Below are 26,567 nucleotides of genomic sequence, written 5' to 3' on the forward strand. Positions count from 1 at the left end.
CAGAAAGCTGTAAACTGACAATCTTGATCATTGAAGTCCTAACATAAGTTTTTGTGCATATAACTTCTAACACATTAAAAACTGTCTTACAGCATTGCAGAAAACATTGTACTTCATAAGGCATAAGCTTGTTTCAGTTTGGCAAGATTTGCACTGAATATTGAATGAAACAGCTTTCTCTAATAGAGAGAAAAGCTTTTGAGCAGATTTGGGCTTGATTTCACTTCATTTGAACAGAAACACTATTTCAACATTACTGGACTCAGAAAGCTGTAAACTGACAATCTTGATCATTGCAGTCCTAACATTAGTTTTTGTGCATATAACTTCTAACACATTAAAAACTGTCTTACAGCATTGCAGAAAACATTGTACTTCATAAGACATAAGCTTGTTTCAGTTTGGCAAGATTTGCACTGAATATTGAATGAAACAGCTTTCTCTAATAGAGAGAAAAGCTTTTGAGCAGATTTGGGCTTGATTTCACTTCATTTGAACAGAAACACTATTTCAACATTACTGGACTCAGAAAGCTGTAAACTGACAATCTTGATCATTGCAGTCCTAACATTAGTTTTTGTGCATATAACTTCTAACACATTAAAAACTGTCTTACAGCATTGCAGAAAACATTGTACTTCATAAGGCATAAGCTTGTTTCAGTTTGGCAAGATTTGCACTGAATACTGAATGAAACAGCTTTATCTAATAGAGAGAAAAGCTTTTGAGCAGATTTGGGCTTGATTTCACTTCATTTGAACAGAAACACTATTTCAACATTACTGGACTCAGAAAGCTGTAAACTGACAATCTTGATCATTGCAGTCCTAACATTAGTTTTTGTGCATATAACTTCTAACACATTAAAAACTGTCTTACAGCATTGCAGAAAACATTGTACTTCATAAGGCATAAGCTTGTTTCAGTTTGGCAAGATTTGCACTGAATACTGAATGAAACAGCTTTATCTAATAGAGAGAAAAGCTTTTGAGCAGATTTGGGCTTGATTTCACTTCATTTCAACAGAAACACTATTTCAGCATTACTGGACTCAGAAAGCTGTAAACTGACAATCTTGATCATTGAAGTCCTAACATAAGTTTTTGTGCATATAACTTCTAACACATTAAAAACTGTCTTACAGCATTGCAGAAAACATTGTACTTCATAAGACATAAGCTTGTTTCAGTTTGGCAAGATTTGCACTGAATACTGAATGAAACAGCTTTATCTAATAGAGAGACAAGCTTTTGAGCAGATTTGGGCTAGATTTCACTTCATTTGAACAGAAACACTATTTCAGCATTACTGGACTCAGAAAGCTGTAAACTGACAATCTTGATCATTGAAGTCCTAACATAAGTTTTTGTGCATATAACTTCTAACACATTAAAAACTGTCTTACAGCATTGCAGAAAACATTGTACTTCATAAGACATAAGCTTGTTTCAGTTTGGCAAGATTTGCACTGAATACTGAATGAAACAGCTTTATCCAATAGAGAGAAAAGCTTTTGAGCAGATTTGGGCTTGATTTCACTTCATTTAAACAGAAACACTATTTCAGCATTACTGGACTCAGAAAGCTGTAAACTGACAATCTTGATCATTGAAGTCCTAACATAAGTTTTTGTGCATATAACTTCTAACACATTAAAAACTGTCTTACAGCATTGCAGAAAACATTGTACTTCATAAGACATAAGCTTGTTTCAGTTTGGCAAGATTTGCACTGAATACTGAATGAAACAGCTTTATCTAATAGAGAGAAAAGCTTTTGAGCAGATTTGGGCTTGATTTCACTTCATTTCAACAGAAACACTATTTTAGCATTACTGGACTCAGAAAGCTGTAAACTGACAATCTTGATCATTGAAGTCCTAACATAAGTTTTTGTGCATATAACTTCTAACACATTAAAAACTGTCTTACAGCATTGCAGAAAACATTGTACTTCATAAGACATAAGCTTGTTTCAGTTTGGCAAGATTTGCACTGAATACTGAATGAAACAGCTTTATCTAATAGAGAGAAAAGCTTTTGAGCAGATTTGGACTTGATTTCACTTCATTTCAACAGAAACACTATTTCAGCATTACTGGACTCAGAAAGCTGTAAACTGACAATCTTGATCATTGAAGTCCTAACATAAGTTTTTGTGCATATAACTTCTAACACATTAAAAACTGTCTTACAGCATTGCAGAAAACAATTGTACTTCATAAGGCATAAGCTTGTTTCAGTTTGGCAAGATTTGCACTGAATACTGAATGAAACAGCTTTATCTAATAGAGAGAAAAGCTTTTGAGCAGATTTGGGCTTGATTTCACTTCATTTGAACAGAAACACTATTTCAGCATTACTGGACTCAGAAAGCTGTAAACTGACAATCTTGATCATTGAAGTCCTAACATAAGTTTTTGTGTATATAACTTCTAACACATTAAAAACTGTCTTACAGCATTGCAGAAAACATTGTACTTCATAAGGCATAAGCTTGTTTCAGTTTGGCAAGATTTGCACTGAATACTGAATGAAACAGCTTTATCTAATAGAGAGAAAAGCTTTTGAGAAGATTTGGGCTTGATTTCACTTCATTTCAACAGAAACACTATTTCAGCATTACTGGACTCAGAAAGCTGTAAACTGACAATCTTGATCATTGAAGTCCTAACATAAGTTTTTGTGCATATAACTTCTAACACATTAAAAACTGTCTTACAGCATTGCAGAAAACATTGTACTTCATAAGACATAAGCTTGTTTCAGTTTGGCAAGATTTGCACTGAATACTGAATGAAAGAGCTTTATCCAATAGAGAGAAAAGCTTTTGAGCAGATTTGGGCTTGATTTCACTTCATTTAAACAGAAACACTATTTCAGCATTACTGGACTCAGAAAGCTGTAAACTGACAATCTTGATCATTGAAGTCCTAACACATTAAAAACTGTCTTACAGCATTGCAGAAAACATTGTACTTCATAAGACATAAGCTTGTTTCAGTTTGGCAAGATTTGCACTGAATACTGAATGAAACAGCTTTATCTAATAGAGAGAAAAGCTTTTGAGCAGATTTGGGCTTGATTTCACTTCATTTCAACAGAAACACTATTTCAGCATTACTGGACTCAGAAAGCTGTAAACTGACAATCTTGATCATTGATGTCCTAACATAAGTTTTTGTGCATATAACTTCTAACACATTAAAAACTGTCTTACAGCATTGCAGAAAACATTGTACTTCATAAGGCATAAGCTTGTTTCAGTTTGGCAAGATTTGCACTGAATATTGAATGAAACAGCTTTCTCTAATAGAGAGAAAAGCTTTTGAGCAGATTTGGGCTTGATTTCACTTCATTTCAACAGAAACACTATTTCAGCATTACTGGACTCAGAAAGCTGTAAACTGACAATCTTGATCATTGAAGTCCTAACATAAGTTTTTGTGCATATAACTTCTAACACATTAAAAACTGTCTTACAGCATTGCAGAAAACAATTGTACTTCATAAGGCATAAGCTTGTTTCAGTTTGGCAAGATTTGCACTGAATACTGAATGAAACAGCTTTATCTAATAGAGAGAAAAGCTTTTGAGCAGATTTGGGCTTGATTTCACTTCATTTGAACAGAAACACTATTTCAGCATTACTGGACTCAGAAAGCTGTAAACTGACAATCTTGATCATTGAAGTCCTAACATAAGTTTTTGTGTATATAACTTCTAACACATTAAAAACTGTCTTACAGCATTGCAGAAAACATTGTACTTCATAAGGCATAAGCTTGTTTCAGTTTGGCAAGATTTGCACTGAATACTGAATGAAACAGCTTTATCTAATAGAGAGAAAAGCTTTTGAGAAGATTTGGGCTTGATTTCACTTCATTTCAACAGAAACACTATTTCAGCATTACTGGACTCAGAAAGCTGTAAACTGACAATCTTGATCATTGAAGTCCTAACATAAGTTTTTGTGCATATAACTTCTAACACATTAAAAACTGTCTTACAGCATTGCAGAAAACATTGTACTTCATAAGACATAAGCTTGTTTCAGTTTGGCAAGATTTGCACTGAATACTGAATGAAAGAGCTTTATCCAATAGAGAGAAAAGCTTTTGAGCAGATTTGGGCTTGATTTCACTTCATTTAAACAGAAACACTATTTCAGCATTACTGGACTCAGAAAGCTGTAAACTGACAATCTTGATCATTGAAGTCCTAACACATTAAAAACTGTCTTACAGCATTGCAGAAAACATTGTACTTCATAAGACATAAGCTTGTTTCAGTTTGGCAAGATTTGCACTGAATACTGAATGAAACAGCTTTATCTAATAGAGAGAAAAGCTTTTGAGCAGATTTGGGCTTGATTTCACTTCATTTCAACAGAAACACTATTTCAGCATTACTGGACTCAGAAAGCTGTAAACTGACAATCTTGATCATTGATGTCCTAACATAAGTTTTTGTGCATATAACTTCTAACACATTAAAAACTGTCTTACAGCATTGCAGAAAACATTGTACTTCATAAGGCATAAGCTTGTTTCAGTTTGGCAAGATTTGCACTGAATATTGAATGAAACAGCTTTCTCTAATAGAGAGAAAAGCTTTTGAGCAGATTTGGGCTTGATTTCACTTCATTTGAACAGAAACACTATTTCAACATTACTGGACTCAGAAAGCTGTAAACTGACAATCTTGATCATTGCAGTCCTAACATTAGTTTTTGTGCATATAACTTCTAACACATTAAAAACTGTCTTACAGCATTGCAGAAAACATTGTACTTCATAAGGCATAAGCTTGTTTCAGTTTGGCAAGATTTGCACTGAATACTGAATGAAACAGCTTTATCTAATAGAGAGAAAAGCTTTTGAGCAGATTTGGGCTTGATTTCACTTCATTTGAACAGAAACACTATTTCAACATTACTGGACTCAGAAAGCTGTAAACTGACAATCTTGATCATTGCAGTCCTAACATTAGTTTTTGTGCATATAACTTCTAACACATTAAAAACTGTCTTACAGCATTGCAGAAAACATTGTACTTCATAAGGCATAAGCATGTTTCAGTTTGGCAAGATTTGCACTGAATACTGAATGAAACAGCTTTATCTAATAGAGAGAAAAGCTTTTGAGCAGATTTGGGCTTGATTTCACTTCATTTCAACAGAAACACTATTTCAGCATTACTGGACTCAGAAAGCTGTAAACTGACAATCTTGATCATTGAAGTCCTAACTTTAGTTTTTGTGCATATAACTTCTAACACATTAAAAACTGTCTTACAGCATTGCAGAAAACATTTTATTTCATAAGACATAAGCATGTTTCAGTTTAGCAAGATTTGCACTGAATACTGAATGAAACAGCTTTCTCTAATAGAGAGAAAAGCTTTTGAGCAGATTTGGGCTTGATTTCACTTCATTTGAACAGAAACACTATTTCAGCATTACTGGACTCAGAAAGCTGTAAACTGACAATCTTGATCATTGAAGTCCTAACATAAGTTTTTGTGTATATAACTTCTAACACATTAAAAACTGTCTTACAGCATTGCAGAAAACATTGTACTTCATAAGGCATAAGCTTGTTTCAGTTTGGCAAGATTTGCACTGAATACTGAATGAAACAGCTTTATCTAATAGAGAGAAAAGCTTTTGAGAAGATTTGGGCTTGATTTCACTTCATTTCAACAGAAACACTATTTCAGCATTACTGGACTCAGAAAGCTGTAAACTGACAATCTTGATCATTGAAGTCCTAACATAAGTTTTTGTGCATATAACTTCTAACACATTAAAAACTGTCTTACAGCATTGCAGAAAACATTGTACTTCATAAGACATAAGCTTGTTTCAGTTTGGCAAGATTTGCACTGAATACTGAATGAAAGAGCTTTATCCAATAGAGAGAAAAGCTTTTGAGCAGATTTGGGCTTGATTTCACTTCATTTAAACAGAAACACTATTTCAGCATTACTGGACTCAGAAAGCTGTAAACTGACAATCTTGATCATTGAAGTCCTAACACATTAAAAACTGTCTTACAGCATTGCAGAAAACATTGTACTTCATAAGACATAAGCTTGTTTCAGTTTGGCAAGATTTGCACTGAATACTGAATGAAACAGCTTTATCTAATAGAGAGAAAAGCTTTTGAGCAGATTTGGGCTTGATTTCACTTCATTTGAACAGAAACACTATTTCAGCATTACTGGACTCAGAAAGCTGTAAACTGACAATCTTGATCATTGAAGTCCTAACATAAGTTTTTGTGCATATAACTTTCTAACACATTAAAAACTGTCTTACAGCATTGCAGAAAACATTGTACTTCATAAGACATAAGCTTGTTTCAGTTTGGCAAGATTTGCACTGAATACTGAATGAAACAGCTTTATCCAATAGAGAGAAAAGCTTTTGAGCAGATTTGGGCTTGATTTCACTTCATTTAAACAGAAACACTATTTCAGCATTACTGGACTCAGAAAGCTGTAAACTGACAATCTTGATCATTGAAGTCCTAACACATTAAAAACTGTCTTACAGCATTGCAGAAAACATTGTACTTCATAAGACATAAGCTTGTTTCAGTTTGGCAAGATTTGCACTGAATACTGAATGAAACAGCTTTATCTAATAGAGAGAAAAGCTTTTGAGCAGATTTGGGCTTGATTTCACTTCATTTGAACAGAAACACTATTTCAACATTACTGGACCCAGAAAGCTGTAAACTGACAATCTTGATCATTGCAGTCCTAACATTAGTTTTTGTGCATATAACTTCTAACACATTAAAAACTGTCTTACAGCATTGCAGAAAACATTGTACTTCATAAGGCATAAGCTTGTTTCAGTTTGGCAAGATTTGCACTGAATACTGAATGAAACAGCTTTATCTAATAGAGAGAAAAGCTTTTGAGCAGATTTGGGCTTGATTTCACTTCATTTGAACAGAAACACTATTTCAGCATTACTGGACTCAGAAAGCTGTAAACTGACAATCTTGATCATTGCAGTCCTAACATTAGTTTTTGTGCATATAACTTCTAACACATTAAAAACTGTCTTACAGCATTGCAGAAAACATTGTACTTCATAAGGCATAAGCTTGTTTCAGTTTGGCAAGATTTGCACTGAATACTGAACGAAACAGCTTTATCTAATAGAGAGAAAAGCTTTTGAGAAGATTTGGGCTTGATTTCACTTCATTTCAACAGAAACACTATTTCAGCATTACTGGACTCAGAAAGCTGTAAACTGACAATCTTGATCATTGAAGTCCTAAACATAAGTTTTTGTGCATATAACTTCTAACACATTAAAAACTGTCTTACAGCATTGCAGAAAACATTGTACTTCATAAGACATAAGCTTGTTTCAGTTTGGCAAGATTTGCACTGAATACTGAATGAAACAGCTTTATCTAATAGAGAGACAAGCTTTTGAGCAGATTTGGGCTAGATTTCACTTCATTTGAACAGAAACACTATTTCAGCATTACTGGACTCAGAAAGCTGTAAACTGACAATCTTGATCATTGAAGTCCTAACATAAGTTTTTGTGCATATAACTTCTAACACATTAAAAACTGTCTTACAGCATTGCAGAAAACATTGTACTTCATAAGGCATAAGCTTGTTTCAGTTTGGCAAGATTTGCACTGAATACTGAATGAAACAGCTTTATCTAATAGAGAGAAAAGCTTTTGAGAAGATTTGGGCTTGATTTCACTTCATTTCAACAGAAACACTATTTCAGCATTACTGGACTCAGAAAGCTGTAAACTGACAATCTTGATCATTGAAGTCCTAACATAAGTTTTTGTGCATATAACTTCTAACACATTAAAAACTGTCTTACAGCATTGCAGAAAACATTGTACTTCATAAGACATAAGCTTGTTTCAGTTTGGCAAGATTTGCACTGAATACTGAATGAAACAGCTTTATCTAATAGAGAGAAAAGCTTTTGAGCAGATTTGGGCTTGATTTCACTTCATTTCAACAGAAACACTATTTCAGCATTACTGGACTCAGAAAGCTGTAAACTGACAATCTTGATCATTGAAGTCCTAACATAAGTTTTTGTGCATATAACTTCTAACACATTAAAAACTGTCTTACAGCATTGCAGAATACATTGTACTTCATAAGACATAAGCTTGTTTCAGTTTGGCAAGATTTGCACTGAATACTGAATGAAACAGCTTTATCTAATAGAGAGAAAAGCTTTTGAGCAGATTTGGGCTTGATTTCACTTCATTTCAACAGAAACACTATTTCAGCATTACTGGACTCAGAAAGCTGTAAACTGACAATCTTGATCATTGAAGTCCTAACATAAGTTTTTGTGCATATAACTTCTAACACATTAAAAACTGTCTTACAGCATTGCAGAAAACATTGTACTTCATAAGACATAAGCTTGTTTCAGTTTGGCAAGATTTGCACTGAATACTGAATGAAAGAGCTTTATCCAATAGAGAGAAAAGCTTTTGAGCAGATTTGGGCTTGATTTCACTTCATTTAAACAGAAACACTATTTCAGCATTACTGGACTCAGAAAGCTGTAAACTGACAATCTTGATCATTGAAGTCCTAACACATTAAAAACTGTCTTACAGCATTGCAGAAAACATTGTACTTCATAAGACATAAGCTTGTTTCAGTTTGGCAAGATTTGCACTGAATACTGAATGAAACAGCTTTATCTAATAGAGAGAAAAGCTTTTGAGCAGATTTGGGCTTGATTTCACTTCATTTCAACAGAAACACTATTTCAGCATTACTGGACTCAGAAAGCTGTAAACTGACAATCTTGATCATTGATGTCCTAACATAAGTTTTTGTGCATATAACTTCTAACACATTAAAAACTGTCTTACAGCATTGCAGAAAACATTGTACTTCATAAGGCATAAGCTTGTTTCAGTTTGGCAAGATTTGCACTGAATATTGAATGAAACAGCTTTCTCTAATAGAGAGAAAAGCTTTTGAGCAGATTTGGGCTTGATTTCACTTCATTTGAACAGAAACACTATTTCAACATTACTGGACTCAGAAAGCTGTAAACTGACAATCTTGATCATTGCAGTCCTAACATTAGTTTTTGTGCATATAACTTCTAACACATTAAAAACTGTCTTACAGCATTGCAGAAAACATTGTACTTCATAAGGCATAAGCTTGTTTCAGTTTGGCAAGATTTGCACTGAATACTGAATGAAACAGCTTTATCTAATAGAGAGAAAAGCTTTTGAGCAGATTTGGGCTTGATTTCACTTCATTTGAACAGAAACACTATTTCAACATTACTGGACTCAGAAAGCTGTAAACTGACAATCTTGATCATTGCAGTCCTAACATTAGTTTTTGTGCATATAACTTCTAACACATTAAAAACTGTCTTACAGCATTGCAGAAAACATTGTACTTCATAAGGCATAAGCATGTTTCAGTTTGGCAAGATTTGCACTGAATACTGAATGAAACAGCTTTATCTAATAGAGAGAAAAGCTTTTGAGCAGATTTGGGCTTGATTTCACTTCATTTCAACAGAAACACTATTTCAGCATTACTGGACTCAGAAAGCTGTAAACTGACAATCTTGATCATTGAAGTCCTAACTTTAGTTTTTGTGCATATAACTTCTAACACATTAAAAACTGTCTTACAGCATTGCAGAAAACATTTTATTTCATAAGACATAAGCATGTTTCAGTTTAGCAAGATTTGCACTGAATACTGAATGAAACAGCTTTCTCTAATAGAGAGAAAAGCTTTTGAGCAGATTTGGGCTTGATTTCACTTCATTTGAACAGAAACACTATTTCAGCATTACTGGACTCAGAAAGCTGTAAACTGACAATCTTGATCATTGAAGTCCTAACATAAGTTTTTGTGTATATAACTTCTAACACATTAAAAACTGTCTTACAGCATTGCAGAAAACATTGTACTTCATAAGGCATAAGCTTGTTTCAGTTTGGCAAGATTTGCACTGAATACTGAATGAAACAGCTTTATCTAATAGAGAGAAAAGCTTTTGAGAAGATTTGGGCTTGATTTCACTTCATTTCAACAGAAACACTATTTCAGCATTACTGGACTCAGAAAGCTGTAAACTGACAATCTTGATCATTGAAGTCCTAACATAAGTTTTTGTGCATATAACTTCTAACACATTAAAAACTGTCTTACAGCATTGCAGAAAACATTGTACTTCATAAGACATAAGCTTGTTTCAGTTTGGCAAGATTTGCACTGAATACTGAATGAAAGAGCTTTATCCAATAGAGAGAAAAGCTTTTGAGCAGATTTGGGCTTGATTTCACTTCATTTAAACAGAAACACTATTTCAGCATTACTGGACTCAGAAAGCTGTAAACTGACAATCTTGATCATTGAAGTCCTAACACATTAAAAACTGTCTTACAGCATTGCAGAAAACATTGTACTTCATAAGACATAAGCTTGTTTCAGTTTGGCAAGATTTGCACTGAATACTGAATGAAACAGCTTTATCTAATAGAGAGAAAAGCTTTTGAGCAGATTTGGGCTTGATTTCACTTCATTTGAACAGAAACACTATTTCAGCATTACTGGACTCAGAAAGCTGTAAACTGACAATCTTGATCATTGAAGTCCTAACATAAGTTTTTGTGCATATAACTTTCTAACACATTAAAAACTGTCTTACAGCATTGCAGAAAACATTGTACTTCATAAGACATAAGCTTGTTTCAGTTTGGCAAGATTTGCACTGAATACTGAATGAAACAGCTTTATCCAATAGAGAGAAAAGCTTTTGAGCAGATTTGGGCTTGATTTCACTTCATTTAAACAGAAACACTATTTCAGCATTACTGGACTCAGAAAGCTGTAAACTGACAATCTTGATCATTGAAGTCCTAACACATTAAAAACTGTCTTACAGCATTGCAGAAAACATTGTACTTCATAAGACATAAGCTTGTTTCAGTTTGGCAAGATTTGCACTGAATACTGAATGAAACAGCTTTATCTAATAGAGAGAAAAGCTTTTGAGCAGATTTGGGCTTGATTTCACTTCATTTGAACAGAAACACTATTTCAACATTACTGGACCCAGAAAGCTGTAAACTGACAATCTTGATCATTGCAGTCCTAACATTAGTTTTTGTGCATATAACTTCTAACACATTAAAAACTGTCTTACAGCATTGCAGAAAACATTGTACTTCATAAGGCATAAGCTTGTTTCAGTTTGGCAAGATTTGCACTGAATACTGAATGAAACAGCTTTATCTAATAGAGAGAAAAGCTTTTGAGCAGATTTGGGCTTGATTTCACTTCATTTGAACAGAAACACTATTTCAGCATTACTGGACTCAGAAAGCTGTAAACTGACAATCTTGATCATTGCAGTCCTAACATTAGTTTTTGTGCATATAACTTCTAACACATTAAAAACTGTCTTACAGCATTGCAGAAAACATTGTACTTCATAAGGCATAAGCTTGTTTCAGTTTGGCAAGATTTGCACTGAATACTGAACGAAACAGCTTTATCTAATAGAGAGAAAAGCTTTTGAGAAGATTTGGGCTTGATTTCACTTCATTTCAACAGAAACACTATTTCAGCATTACTGGACTCAGAAAGCTGTAAACTGACAATCTTGATCATTGAAGTCCTAAACATAAGTTTTTGTGCATATAACTTCTAACACATTAAAAACTGTCTTACAGCATTGCAGAAAACATTGTACTTCATAAGACATAAGCTTGTTTCAGTTTGGCAAGATTTGCACTGAATACTGAATGAAACAGCTTTATCTAATAGAGAGACAAGCTTTTGAGCAGATTTGGGCTAGATTTCACTTCATTTGAACAGAAACACTATTTCAGCATTACTGGACTCAGAAAGCTGTAAACTGACAATCTTGATCATTGAAGTCCTAACATAAGTTTTTGTGCATATAACTTCTAACACATTAAAAACTGTCTTACAGCATTGCAGAAAACATTGTACTTCATAAGGCATAAGCTTGTTTCAGTTTGGCAAGATTTGCACTGAATACTGAATGAAACAGCTTTATCTAATAGAGAGAAAAGCTTTTGAGAAGATTTGGGCTTGATTTCACTTCATTTCAACAGAAACACTATTTCAGCATTACTGGACTCAGAAAGCTGTAAACTGACAATCTTGATCATTGAAGTCCTAACATAAGTTTTTGTGCATATAACTTCTAACACATTAAAAACTGTCTTACAGCATTGCAGAAAACATTGTACTTCATAAGACATAAGCTTGTTTCAGTTTGGCAAGATTTGCACTGAATACTGAATGAAACAGCTTTATCTAATAGAGAGAAAAGCTTTTGAGCAGATTTGGGCTTGATTTCACTTCATTTCAACAGAAACACTATTTCAGCATTACTGGACTCAGAAAGCTGTAAACTGACAATCTTGATCATTGAAGTCCTAACATAAGTTTTTGTGCATATAACTTCTAACACATTAAAAACTGTCTTACAGCATTGCAGAATACATTGTACTTCATAAGACATAAGCTTGTTTCAGTTTGGCAAGATTTGCACTGAATACTGAATGAAACAGCTTTATCTAATAGAGAGAAAAGCTTTTGAGCAGATTTGGGCTTGATTTCACTTCATTTCAACAGAAACACTATTTCAGCATTACTGGACTCAGAAAGCTGTAAACTGACAATCTTGATCATTGAAGTCCTAACATAAGTTTTTGTGCATATAACTTCTAACACATTAAAAACTGTCTTACAGCATTGCAGAAAACATTGTACTTCATAAGGCATAAGCTTGTTTCAGTTTGGCAAGATTTGCACTGAATATTGAATGAAACAGCTTTCTCTAATAGAGAGAAAAGCTTTTGAGCAGATTTGGGCTTGATTTCACTTCATTTGAACAGAAACATTATTTAAACATTACTGGACTCAGAAAGCTGTAAACTGACAATCTTGATCATTGCAGTCCTAACATTAGTTTTTGTGCATATAACTTCTAACACATTAAAAACTGTCTTACAGCATTGCAGAAAACATTGTACTTCATAAGGCATAAGCTTGTTTCAGTTTGGCAAGATTTGCACTGAATACTGAATGAAACAGCTTTATCTAATAGAGAGAAAAGCTTTTGAGAAGATTTGGGCTTGATTTCACTTCATTTCAAGAGAAACACTATTTCAGCATTACTGGACTCAGAAAGCTGTAAACTGACAATCTTGATCATTGAAGTCCTAACATAAGTTTTTGTGCATATAACTTCTAACACATTAAAAACTGTCTTACAGCATTGCAGAAAACATTGTACTTCATAAGACATAAGCTTGTTTCAGTTTGGCAAGATTTGCACTGAATACTGAATGAAACAGCTTTATCTAATAGAGAGAAAAGCTTTTGAGCAGATTTGGGCTTGATTTCACTTCATTTCAACAGAAACACTATTTCAGCATTACTGGACTCAGAAAGCTGTAAACTGACAATCTTGATCATTGAAGTCCTAACATAAGTTTTTGTGCATATAACTTCTAACACATTAAAAACTGTCTTACAGCATTGCAGAAAACATTGTACTTCATAAGGCATAAGCTTGTTTCAGTTTGGCAAGATTTGCACTGAATACTGAATGAAACAGCTTTATCTAATAGAGAGAAAAGCTTTTGAGAAGATTTGGGCTTGATTTCACTTCATTTCAAGAGAAACACTATTTCAGCATTACTGGACTCAGAAAGCTGTAAACTGACAATCTTGATCATTGAAGTCCTAACATAAGTTTTTGTGCATATAACTTCTAACACATTAAAAACTGTCTTACAGCATTGCAGAAAACATTGTACTTCATAAGACATAAGCTTGTTTCAGTTTGGCAAGATTTGCACTGAATACTGAATGAAACAGCTTTATCTAATAGAGAGAAAAGCTTTTGAGCAGATTTGGGCTTGATTTCACTTCATTTCAACAGAAACACTATTTCAGCATTACTGGACTCAGAAAGCTGTAAACTGACAATCTTGATCATTGAAGTCCTAACATAAGTTTTTGTGCATATAACTTCTAACACATTAAAAACTGTCTTACAGCATTGCAGAAAACATTGTACTTCATAAGGCATAAGCTTGTTTCAGTTTGGCAAGATTTGCACTGAATACTGAATGAAACAGCTTTATCTAATAGAGAGAAAAGCTTTTGAGCAGATTTGGGCTTGATTTCACTTCATTTGAACAGAAACACTATTTCAGCATTACTGGACTCAGAAAGCTGTAAACTGACAATCTTGATCATTGAAGTCCTAACATAAGTTTTTGTGTATATAACTTCTAACACATTAAAAACTGTCTTACAGCATTGCAGAAAACATTGTACTTCATAAGGCATAAGCTTGTTTCAGTTTGGCAAGATTTGCACTGAATACTGAATGAAACAGCTTTATCTAATAGAGAGAAAAGCTTTTGAGAAGATTTGGGCTTGATTTCACTTCATTTCAACAGAAACACTATTTCAGCATTACTGGACTCAGAAAGCTGTAAACTGACAATCTTGATCATTGAAGTCCTAACATAAGTTTTTGTGCATATAACTTCTAACACATTAAAAACTGTCTTACAGCATTGCAGAAAACATTGTACTTCATAAGACATAAGCTTGTTTCAGTTTGGCAAGATTTGCACTGAATACTGAATGAAACAGCTTTATCTAATAGAGAGACAAGCTTTTGAGCAGATTTGGGCTTGATTTCACTTCATTTAAACAGAAACACTATTTCAGCATTACTGGACTCAGAAAGCTGTAAACTGACAATCTTGATCATTGAAGTCCTAACACATTAAAAACTGTCTTACAGCATTGCAGAAAACATTGTACTTCATAAGACATAAGCTTGTTTCAGTTTGGCAAGATTTGCACTGAATACTGAATGAAACAGCTTTATCTAATAGAGAGAAAAGCTTTTGAGCAGATTTGGGCTTGATTTCACTTCATTTCAACAGAAACACTATTTCAGCATTACTGGACTCAGAAAGCTGTAAACTGACAATCTTGATCATTGAAGTCCTAACATAAGTTTTTGTGCATATAACTTCTAACACATTAAAAACTGTCTTACAGCATTGCAGAAAACATTGTACTTCATAAGACATAAGCTTGTTTCAGTTTGGCAAGATTTGCACTGAATACTGAATGAAACAGCTTTATCTAATAGAGAGAAAAGCTTTTGAGCAGATTTGGACTTGATTTCACTTCATTTCAACAGAAACACTATTTCAGCATTACTGGACTCAGAAAGCTGTAAACTGACAATCTTGATCATTGAAGTCCTAACATAAGTTTTTGTGCATATAACTTCTAACACATTAAAAACTGTCTTACAGCATTGCAGAAAACATTGTACTTCATAAGGCATAAGCTTGTTTCAGTTTGGCAAGATTTGCACTGAATACTGAATGAAACAGCTTTATCTAATAGAGAGAAAAGCTTTTGAGCAGATTTGGGCTTGATTTCACTTCATTTGAACAGAAACACTATTTCAGCATTACTGGACTCAGAAAGCTGTAAACTGACAATCTTGATCATTGAAGTCCTAACATAAGTTTTTGTGTATATAACTTCTAACACATTAAAAACTGTCTTACAGCATTGCAGAAAACATTGTACTTCATAAGGCATAAGCTTGTTTCAGTTTGGCAAGATTTGCACTGAATACTGAATGAAACAGCTTTATCTAATAGAGAGAAAAGCTTTTGAGAAGATTTGGGCTTGATTTCACTTCATTTCAACAGAAACACTATTTCAGCATTACTGGACTCAGAAAGCTGTAAACTGACAATCTTGATCATTGAAGTCCTAACATAAGTTTTTGTGCATATAACTTCTAACACATTAAAAACTGTCTTACAGCATTGCAGAAAACATTGTACTTCATAAGACATAAGCTTGTTTCAGTTTGGCAAGATTTGCACTGAATACTGAATGAAACAGCTTTATCTAATAGAGAGACAAGCTTTTGAGCAGATTTGGGCTAGATTTCACTTCATTTGAACAGAAACACTATTTCAGCATTACTGGACTCAGAAAGCTGTAAACTGACAATCTTGATCATTGAAGTCCTAACATAAGTTTTTGTGCATATAACTTCTAACACATTAAAAACTGTCTTACAGCATTGCAGAAAACATTGTATTTCATATGGCATAAGCATCTATCAGTTTGGCAAGATTTGCACTGAATACTGAATGAAACCGCATTCTCTAATAGAGAGAAAAGCTTTTGAGCAGATTTGGGCTTGATTTCACTTCATTTGAACAGAAACACTATTTCAGCATTACTGGACTCAGAAAGCTGTAAACTGACAATCTTGATCATTGAAGTCCTAACATAAGTTTTTGTGCATATAACTTCTAACACATTAAAAACTGTCTTACAGCATTGCAGAAAACATTGTACTTCATAAGACATAAGCTTGTTTCAGTTTGGCAAGATTTGCACTGAATACTGAATGAAACAGCTTTATCTAATAGAGAGAAAAGCTTTTGAGCAGATTTGGGCTTGATTTCACTTCATTTCAACAGAAACACTATTTCAGCATTACTGGACTCAGAAAGCTGTAAACTGACAATCTTGATCATTGAAGTCCTAACATAAGTTTTTGTGCATATAACTTCTAACACATTAAAAACTGTCTTACAGCATTGCAGAAAACATTGTACTTCATAAGACATAAGCTTGTTTCAGTTTGGCAAGATTTGCACTGAATACTGAATGAAACAGCTTTATCTAATAGAGAGAAAAGCTTTTGAGCAGATTTGGGCTTGATTTCACTTCATTTGAACAGAAACACTATTTCAGCATTACTGGACTCAGAAAGCTGTAAACTGACAATCTTGATCATTGAAGTCCTAACATAAGTTTTTGTGCATATAACTTCTAACACATTAAAAACTGTCTTACAGCATTGCAGAAAACATTGTACTTCATAAGACATAAGCTTGTTTCAGTTTGGCAAGATTTGCACTGAATATTGAATGAAACAGCTTTCTCTAATAGAGAGAAAAGCTTTTGAGCAGATTTGGGCTTGATTTCACTTCATTTGAACAGAAACACTATTTCAACATTACTGGACTCAGAAAGCTGTAAACTGACAATCTTGATCATTGCAGTCCTAACATTAGTTTTTGTGCATATAACTTCTAACACATTAAAAACTGTCTTACAGCATTGCAGAAAACATTGTACTTCATAAGGCATAAGCTTGTTTCAGTTTGGCAAGATTTGCACTGAATACTGAATGAAACAGCTTTATCTAATAGAGAGAAAAGCTTTTGAGCAGATTTGGGCTTGATTTCACTTCATTTGAACAGAAACACTATTTCAACATTACTGGACTCAGAAAGCTGTAAACTGACAATCTTGATCATTGCAGTCCTAACATTAGTTTTTGTGCATATAACTTCTAACACATTAAAAACTGTCTTACAGCATTGCAGAAAACATTGTACTTCATAAGGCATAAGCTTGTTTCAGTTTGGCAAGATTTGCACTGAATACTGAATGAAACAGCTTTATCTAATAGAGAGAAAAGCTTTTGAGCAGATTTGGGCTTGATTTCACTTCATTTCAACAGAAACACTATTTCAGCATTACTGGACTCAGAAAGCTGTAAACTGACAATCTTGATCATTGAAGTCCTAACTTTAGTTTTTGTGCATATAACTTCTAACACATTAAAAACTGTCTTACAGCATTGCAGAAAACATTTTATTTCATAAGACATAAGCATGTTTCAGTTTAGCAAGATTTGCACTGAATACTGAATGAAACAGCTTTCTCTAATAGAGAGAAAAGCTTTTGAGCAGATTTGGGCTTGATTTCACTTCATTTGAACAGAAACACTATTTCAGCATTACTGGACTCAGAAAGCTGTAAACTGACAATCTTGATCATTGAAGTCCTAACATAAGTTTTTGTGTATATAACTTCTAACACATTAAAAACTGTCTTACAGCATTGCAGAAAACATTGTACTTCATAAGGCATAAGCTTGTTTCAGTTTGGCAAGATTTGCACTGAATACTGAATGAAACAGCTTTATCTAATAGAGAGAAAAGCTTTTGAGAAGATTTGGGCTTGATTTCACTTCATTTCAACAGAAACACTATTTCAGCATTACTGGACTCAGAAAGCTGTAAACTGACAATCTTGATCATTGAAGTCCTAACATAAGTTTTTGTGCATATAACTTCTAACACATTAAAAACTGTCTTACAGCATTGCAGAAAACATTGTACTTCATAAGACATAAGCTTGTTTCAGTTTGGCAAGATTTGCACTGAATACTGAATGAAACAGCTTTATCTAATAGAGAGAAAAGCTTTTGAGCAGATTTGGGCTTGATTTCACTTCATTTGAACAGAAACACTATTTCAGCATTACTGGACTCAGAAAGCTGTAAACTGACAATCTTGATCATTGAAGTCCTAACATAAGTTTTTGTGCATATAACTTTCTAACACATTAAAAACTGTCTTACAGCATTGCAGAAAACATTGTACTTCATAAGACATAAGCTTGTTTCAGTTTGGCAAGATTTGCACTGAATACTGAATGAAACAGCTTTATCCAATAGAGAGAAAAGCTTTTGAGCAGATTTGGGCTTGATTTCACTTCATTTGAACAGAAACACTATTTCAGCATTACTGGACTCAGAAAGCTGTAAACTGACAATCTTGATCATTGAAGTCCTAACATAAGTTTTTGTGCATATAACTTTCTAACACATTAAAAACTGTCTTACAGCATTGCAGAAAACATTGTACTTCATAAGACATAAGCTTGTTTCAGTTTGGCAAGATTTGCACTGAATACTGAATGAAACAGCTTTATCCAATAGAGAGAAAAGCTTTTGAGCAGATTTGGGCTTGATTTCACTTCATTTAAACAGAAACACTATTTCAGCATTACTGGACTCAGAAAGCTGTAAACTGACAATCTTGATCATTGAAGTCCTAACACATTAAAAACTGTCTTACAGCATTGCAGAAAACATTGTACTTCATAAGACATAAGCTTGTTTCAGTTTGGCAAGATTTGCACTGAATACTGAATGAAACAGCTTTATCTAATAGAGAGAAAAGCTTTTGAGCAGATTTGGGCTTGATTTCACTTCATTTCAACAGAAACACTATTTCAGCATTACTGGACTCAGAAAGCTGTAAACTGACAATCTTGATCATTGATGTCCTAACATAAGTTTTTGTGCATATAACTTCTAACACATTAAAAACTGTCTTACAGCATTGCAGAAAACATTGTACTTCATAAGGCATAAGCTTGTTTCAGTTTGGCAAGATTTGCACTGAATATTGAATGAAACAGCTTTATCTAATAGAGAGAAAAGCTTTTGAGCAGATTTGGGCTTGATTTCACTTCATTTGAACAGAAACACTATTTCAACATTACTGGACTCAGAAAGCTGTAAACTGACAATCTTGATCATTGCAGTCCTAACATTAGTTTTTGTGCATATAACTTCTAACACATTAAAAACTGTCTTACAGCATTGCAGAAAACATTGTACTTCATAAGGCATAAGCTTGTTTCAGTTTGGCAAGATTTGCACTGAATACTGAATGAAACAGCTTTATCTAATAGAGAGAAAAGCTTTTGAGCAGATTTGGGCTTGATTTCACTTCATTTCAACAGAAACACTATTTCAGCATTACTGGACTCAGAAAGCTGTAAACTGACAATCTTGATCATTGAAGTCCTAACATTAGTTTTTGTGCATATAACTTCTAACACATTAAAAACTGTCTTACAAGCATTGCAGAAAACATTTTATTTTATAAGACATAAGCATGTTTCAGTTTAGCAAGATTTGCACTGAATACTGAATGAAACAGCTTTCTCTAATAGAGAGAAAAGCTTTTGAGCAGATTTGGGCTTGATTTCACTTCATTTGAACAGAAACACTATTTCAGCATTACTGGACTCAGAAAGCTGTAAACTGACAATCTTGATCATTGAAGTCCTAACATAAGTTTTTGTGTATATAACTTCTAACACATTAAAAACTGTCTTACAGCATTGCAGAAAACATTGTACTTCATAAGGCATAAGCTTGTTTCAGTTTGGCAAGATTTGCACTGAATACTGAATGAAACAGCTTTATCTAATAGAGAGAAAAGCTTTTGAGAAGATTTGGGCTTGATTTCACTTCATTTCAACAGAAACACTATTTCAGCATTACTGGACTCAGAAAGCTGTAAACTGACAATCTTGATCATTGAAGTCCTAACATAAGTTTTTGTGCATATAACTTCTAACACATTAAAAACTGTCTTACAGCATTGCAGAAAACATTATACTTCATAAGACATAAGCTTGTTTCAGTTTGGCAAGATTTGCACTGAATACTGAATGAAACAGCTTTATCTAATAGAGAGAAAAGCTTTTGAGCAGATTTGGGCTTGATTTCACTTCATTTCAACAGAAACACTATTTCAGCATTACTGGACTCAGAAAGCTGTAAACTGACAATCTTGATCATTGAAGTCCTAACATAAGTTTTTGTGCATATAACTTCGAACACATTAAAAACTGTCTTACAGCATTGCAGAAAACATTGTACTTCATAAGACATAAGCTTGTTTCAGTTTGGCAAGATTTGCACTGAATACTGAATGAAACAGCTTTATCTAATAGAGAGAAAAGCTTTTGAGCAGATTTGGGCTTGATTTCACTTCATTTGAACAGAAACACTATTTCAACATTACTGGACTCAGAAAGCTGTAAACTGACAATCTTGATCATTGCAGTCCTAACATTAGTTTTTGTGCATATAACTTCTAACACATTAAAAACTGTCTTACAGCATTGCAGAAAACATTGTACTTCATAAGGCATAAGCTTGTTTCAGTTTGGCAAGATTTGCACTGAATACTGAATGAAACAGCTTCATCTAATAGAGAGAAAAGCTTATGAGCAGATTTGGGCTTGATTTCACTTCATTTCAACAGAAACACTATTTCAGCATTACTGGACTCAGAAAGCTGTAAACTGACAATCTTGATCATTGAAGTCCTAACATAAGTTTTTGTGCATATAACTTCTAACACATTAAAAACTGTCTTACAGCATTGCAGAAAACATTGTACTTCATAAGGCATAAGCTTGTTTCAGTTTGGCAAGATTTGCACTGAATATTGAATGAAACAGCTTTCTCTAATAGAGAGAAAAGCTTTTGAGCAGATTTGGGCTTGATTTCACTTCATTTGAACAGAAACACTATTTCAACATTACTGGACTCAGAAAGCTGTAAACTGACAATCTTGATCATTGCAGTCCTAACATTAGTTTTTGTGCATATAACTTCTAACACATTAAAAACTGTCTTACAGCATTGCAGAAAACATTGTACTTCATAAGGCATAAGCTTGTTTCAGTTTGGCAAGATTTGCACTGAATACTGAATGAAACAGCTTCATCTAATAGAGAGAAAAGCTTTTGAGCAGATTTGGGCTTGATTTCACTTCATTTCAACAGAAACACTATTTCAGCATTACTGGACTCAGAAAGCTGTAAACTGACAATCTTGATCATTGAAGTCCTAACATAAGTTTTTGTGCATATAACTTCTAACACATTAAAAACTGTCTTACAGCATTGCAGAAAACATTGTACTTCATAAGGCATAAGCTTGTTTCAGTTTGGCAAGATTTGCACTGAATACTGAATGAAACAGCTTTATCTAATAGAGAGAAAAGCTTTTGAGCAGATTTGGGCTTGATTTCACTTCATTTCAACAGAAACACTATTTCAGCATTACTGGACTCAGAAAGCTGTAAACTGACAATCTTGATCATTGAAGTCCTAACATAAGTTTTTGTGCATATAACTTCTAACACATTAAAAACTGTCTTACAGCATTGCAGAAAACATTGTACTTCATAAGACATAAGCTTGTTTCAGTTTGGCAAGATTTGCACTGAATACTGAATGAAACAGCTTTATCTAATAGAGAGAAAAGCTTTTGAGCAGATTTGGGCTTGATTTCACTTCATTTAAACAGACACACTATTTCAGCATTACTGGACTCAGAAAGCTGTAAACTGACAATCTTGATCATTGAAGTCCTAACATAAGTTTTTGTGTATATAACTTCTAACACATTAAAAACTGTCTTACAGCATTGCAGAAAACATTGTACTTCATAAGGCATAAGCTTGTTTCAGTTTGGCAAGATTTGCACTGAATACTGAATGAAACAGCTTTATCTAATAGAGAGAAAAGCTTTTGAGAAGATTTGGGCTTGATTTCACTTCATTTAAACAGACACACTATTTCAGCATTACTGGACTCAGAAAGCTGTAAACTGACAATCTTGATCATTGAAGTCCTAACATAAGTTTTTGTGTATATAACTTCTAACACATTAAAAACTGTCTTACAGCATTGCAGAAAACATTGTACTTCATAAGGCATAAGCTTGTTTCAGTTTGGCAAGATTTGCACTGAATACTGAATGAAACAGCTTTATCTAATAGAGAGAAAAGCTTTTGAGAAGATTTGGGCTTGATTTCACTTCATTTGAACAGAAACACTATTTCAACATTACTGGACTCAGAAAGCTGTAAACTGACAATCTTGATCATTGATGTCCTAACATAAGTTTTTGTGCATATAACTTCTAACACATTAAAAACTGTCTTACAGCATTGCAGAAAACATTGTACTTCATAAGGCATAAGCTTGTTTCAGTTTGGCAAGATTTGCACTGAATATTGAATGAAACAGCTTTCTCTAATAGAGAGAAAAGCTTTTGAGCAGATTTGGGCTTGATTTCACTTCATTTGAACAGAAACACTATTTCAACATTACTGGACCCAGAAAGCTGTAAACTGACAATCTTGATCATTGCAGTCCTAACATTAGTTTTTGTGCATATAACTTCTAACACATTAAAAAAACTGTCTTACAGCATTGCAGAAAACATTGTACTTCATAAGGCATAAGCTTGTTTCAGTTTGGCAAGATTTGCACTGAATACTGAATGAAACAGCTTTATCTAATAGAGAGAAAAGCTTTTGAGCAGATTTGGGCTTGATTTCACTTCATTTGAACAGAAACACTATTTCAACATTACTGGACTCAGAAAGCTGTAAACTGACAATCTTGATCATTGCAGTCCTAACATTAGTTTTTGTGCATATAACTTCTAACACATTAAAAACTGTCTTACAGCATTGCAGAAAACATTGTACTTCATAAGGCATAAGCTTGTTTCAGTTTGGCAAGATTTGCACTGAATACTGAATGAAACAGCTTTATCTAATAGAGAGAAAAGCTTTTGAGCAGATTTGGGCTTGATTTCACTTCATTTCAACAGAAACACTATTTCAGCATTACTGGACTCAGAAAGCTGTAAACTGACAATCTTGATCATTGAAGTCCTAACATTAGTTTTTGTGCATATAACTTCTAACACATTAAAAACTGTCTTACAGCATTGCAGAAAACATTTTATTTTATAAGACATAAGCATGTTTCAGTTTAGCAAGATTTGCACTGAATACTGAATGAAACAGCTTTCTCTAATAGAGAGAAAAGCTTTTGAGCAGATTTGGGCTTGATTTCACTTCATTTGAACAGAAACACTATTTCAGCATTACTGGACTCAGAAAGCTGTAAACTGACAATCTTGATCATTGAAGTCCTAACATAAGTTTTTGTGTATATAACTTCTAACACATTAAAAACTGTCTTACAGCATTGCAGAAAACATTGTACTTCATAAGGCATAAGCTTGTTTCAGTTTGGCAAGATTTGCACTGAATACTGAATGAAACAGCTTTATCTAATAGAGAGAAAAGCTTTTGAGAAGATTTGGGCTTGATTTCACTTCATTTCAACAGAAACACTATTTCAGCATTACTGGACTCAGAAAGCTGTAAACTGACAATCTTGATCATTGAAGTCCTAACATAAGTTTTTGTGCATATAACTTCTAACACATTAAAAACTGTCTTACAGCATTGCAGAAAACATTGTACTTCATAAGGCATAAGCTTGTTTCAGTTTGGCAAGATTTGCACTGAATACTGAATGAAACAGCTTTATCTAATAGAGAGAAAAGCTTTTGAGAAGATTTGGGCTTGATTTCACTTCATTTAAACAGACACACTATTTCAGCATTACTGGACTCAGAAAGCTGTAAACTGACAATCTTGATCATTGAAGTCCTAACATAAGTTTTTGTGTATATAACTTCTAACACATTAAAAACTGTCTTACAGCATTGCAGAAAACATTGTACTTCATAAGGCATAAGCTTGTTTCAGTTTGGCAAGATTTGCACTGAATACTGAATGAAACAGCTTTATCTAATAGAGAGAAAAGCTTTTGAGAAGATTTGGGCTTGATTTCACTTCATTTGAACAGAAACACTATTTCAACATTACTGGACTCAGAAAGCTGTAAACTGACAATCTTGATCATTGATGTCCTAACATAAGTTTTTGTGCATATAACTTCTAACACATTAAAAACTGTCTTACAGCATTGCAGAAAACATTGTACTTCATAAGGCATAAGCTTGTTTCAGTTTGGCAAGATTTGCACTGAATATTGAATGAAACAGCTTTCTCTAATAGAGAGAAAAGCTTTTGAGCAGATTTGGGCTTGATTTCACTTCATTTGAACAGAAACACTATTTCAACATTACTGGACCCAGAAAGCTGTAAACTGACAATCTTGATCATTGCAGTCCTAACATTAGTTTTTGTGCATATAACTTCTAACACATTAAAAAAACTGTCTTACAGCATTGCAGAAAACATTGTACTTCATAAGGCATAAGCTTGTTTCAGTTTGGCAAGATTTGCACTGAATACTGAATGAAACAGCTTTATCTAATAGAGAGAAAAGCTTTTGAGCAGATTTGGGCTTGATTTCACTTCATTTGAACAGAAACACTATTTCAACATTACTGGACTCAGAAAGCTGTAAACTGACAATCTTGATCATTGCAGTCCTAACATTAGTTTTTGTGCATATAACTTCTAACACATTAAAAACTGTCTTACAGCATTGCAGAAAACATTGTACTTCATAAGGCATAAGCTTGTTTCAGTTTGGCAAGATTTGCACTGAATACTGAATGAAACAGCTTTATCTAATAGAGAGAAAAGCTTTTGAGCAGATTTGGGCTTGATTTCACTTCATTTCAACAGAAACACTATTTCAGCATTACTGGACTCAGAAAGCTGTAAACTGACAATCTTGATCATTGAAGTCCTAACATTAGTTTTTGTGCATATAACTTCTAACACATTAAAAACTGTCTTACAGCATTGCAGAAAACATTTTATTTTATAAGACATAAGCATGTTTCAGTTTAGCAAGATTTGCACTGAATACTGAATGAAACAGCTTTCTCTAATAGAGAGAAAAGCTTTTGAGCAGATTTGGGCTTGATTTCACTTCATTTGAACAGAAACACTATTTCAGCATTACTGGACTCAGAAAGCTGTAAACTGACAATCTTGATCATTGAAGTCCTAACATAAGTTTTTGTGTATATAACTTCTAACACATTAAAAACTGTCTTACAGCATTGCAGAAAACATTGTACTTCATAAGGCATAAGCTTGTTTCAGTTTGGCAAGATTTGCACTGAATACTGAATGAAACAGCTTTATCTAATAGAGAGAAAAGCTTTTGAGAAGATTTGGGCTTGATTTCACTTCATTTCAACAGAAACACTATTTCAGCATTACTGGACTCAGAAAGCTGTAAACTGACAATCTTGATCATTGAAGTCCTAACATAAGTTTTTGTGCATATAACTTCTAACACATTAAAAACTGTCTTACAGCATTGCAGAAAACATTGTACTTCATAAGACATAAGCTTGTTTCAGTTTGGCAAGATTTGCACTGAATACTGAATGAAACAGCTTTATCTAATAGAGAGAAAAGCTTTTGAGCAGATTTGGGCTTGATTTCACTTCATTTCAACAGAAACACTATTTCAGCATTACTGGACTCAGAAAGCTGTAAACTGACAATCTTGATCATTGAAGTCCTAACATAAGTTTTTGTGCATATAACTTCAAACACATTAAAAACTGTCTTACAGCATTGCAGAAAACATTGTACTTCATAAGACATAAGCTTGTTTCAGTTTGGCAAGATTTGCACTGAATACTGAATGAAACAGCTTTATCTAATAGAGAGAAAAGCTTTTGAGCAGATTTGGGCTTGATTTCACTTCATTTGAACAGAAACACTATTTCATTATTACTGGACTCAGAAAGCTGTAAACTGACAATCTTGATCATTGCAGTCCTAACATTAGTTTTTGTGCATATAACTTCTAACACATTAAAAACTGTCTTACAGCATTGCAGAAAACATTGTACTTCATAAGGCATAAGCTTGTTTCAGTTTGGCAAGATTTGCACTGAATACTGAATGAAACAGCTTCATCTAATAGAGAGAAAAGCTTTTGAGCAGATTTGGGCTTGATTTCACTTCATTTCAATAGAAACAC

This window comes from Carassius gibelio, chromosome A8, assembly GCF_023724105.1.
Source record: "Carassius gibelio isolate Cgi1373 ecotype wild population from Czech Republic chromosome A8, carGib1.2-hapl.c, whole genome shotgun sequence".
NCBI classification, from domain to species: domain Eukaryota; kingdom Metazoa; phylum Chordata; class Actinopteri; order Cypriniformes; family Cyprinidae; genus Carassius; species Carassius gibelio.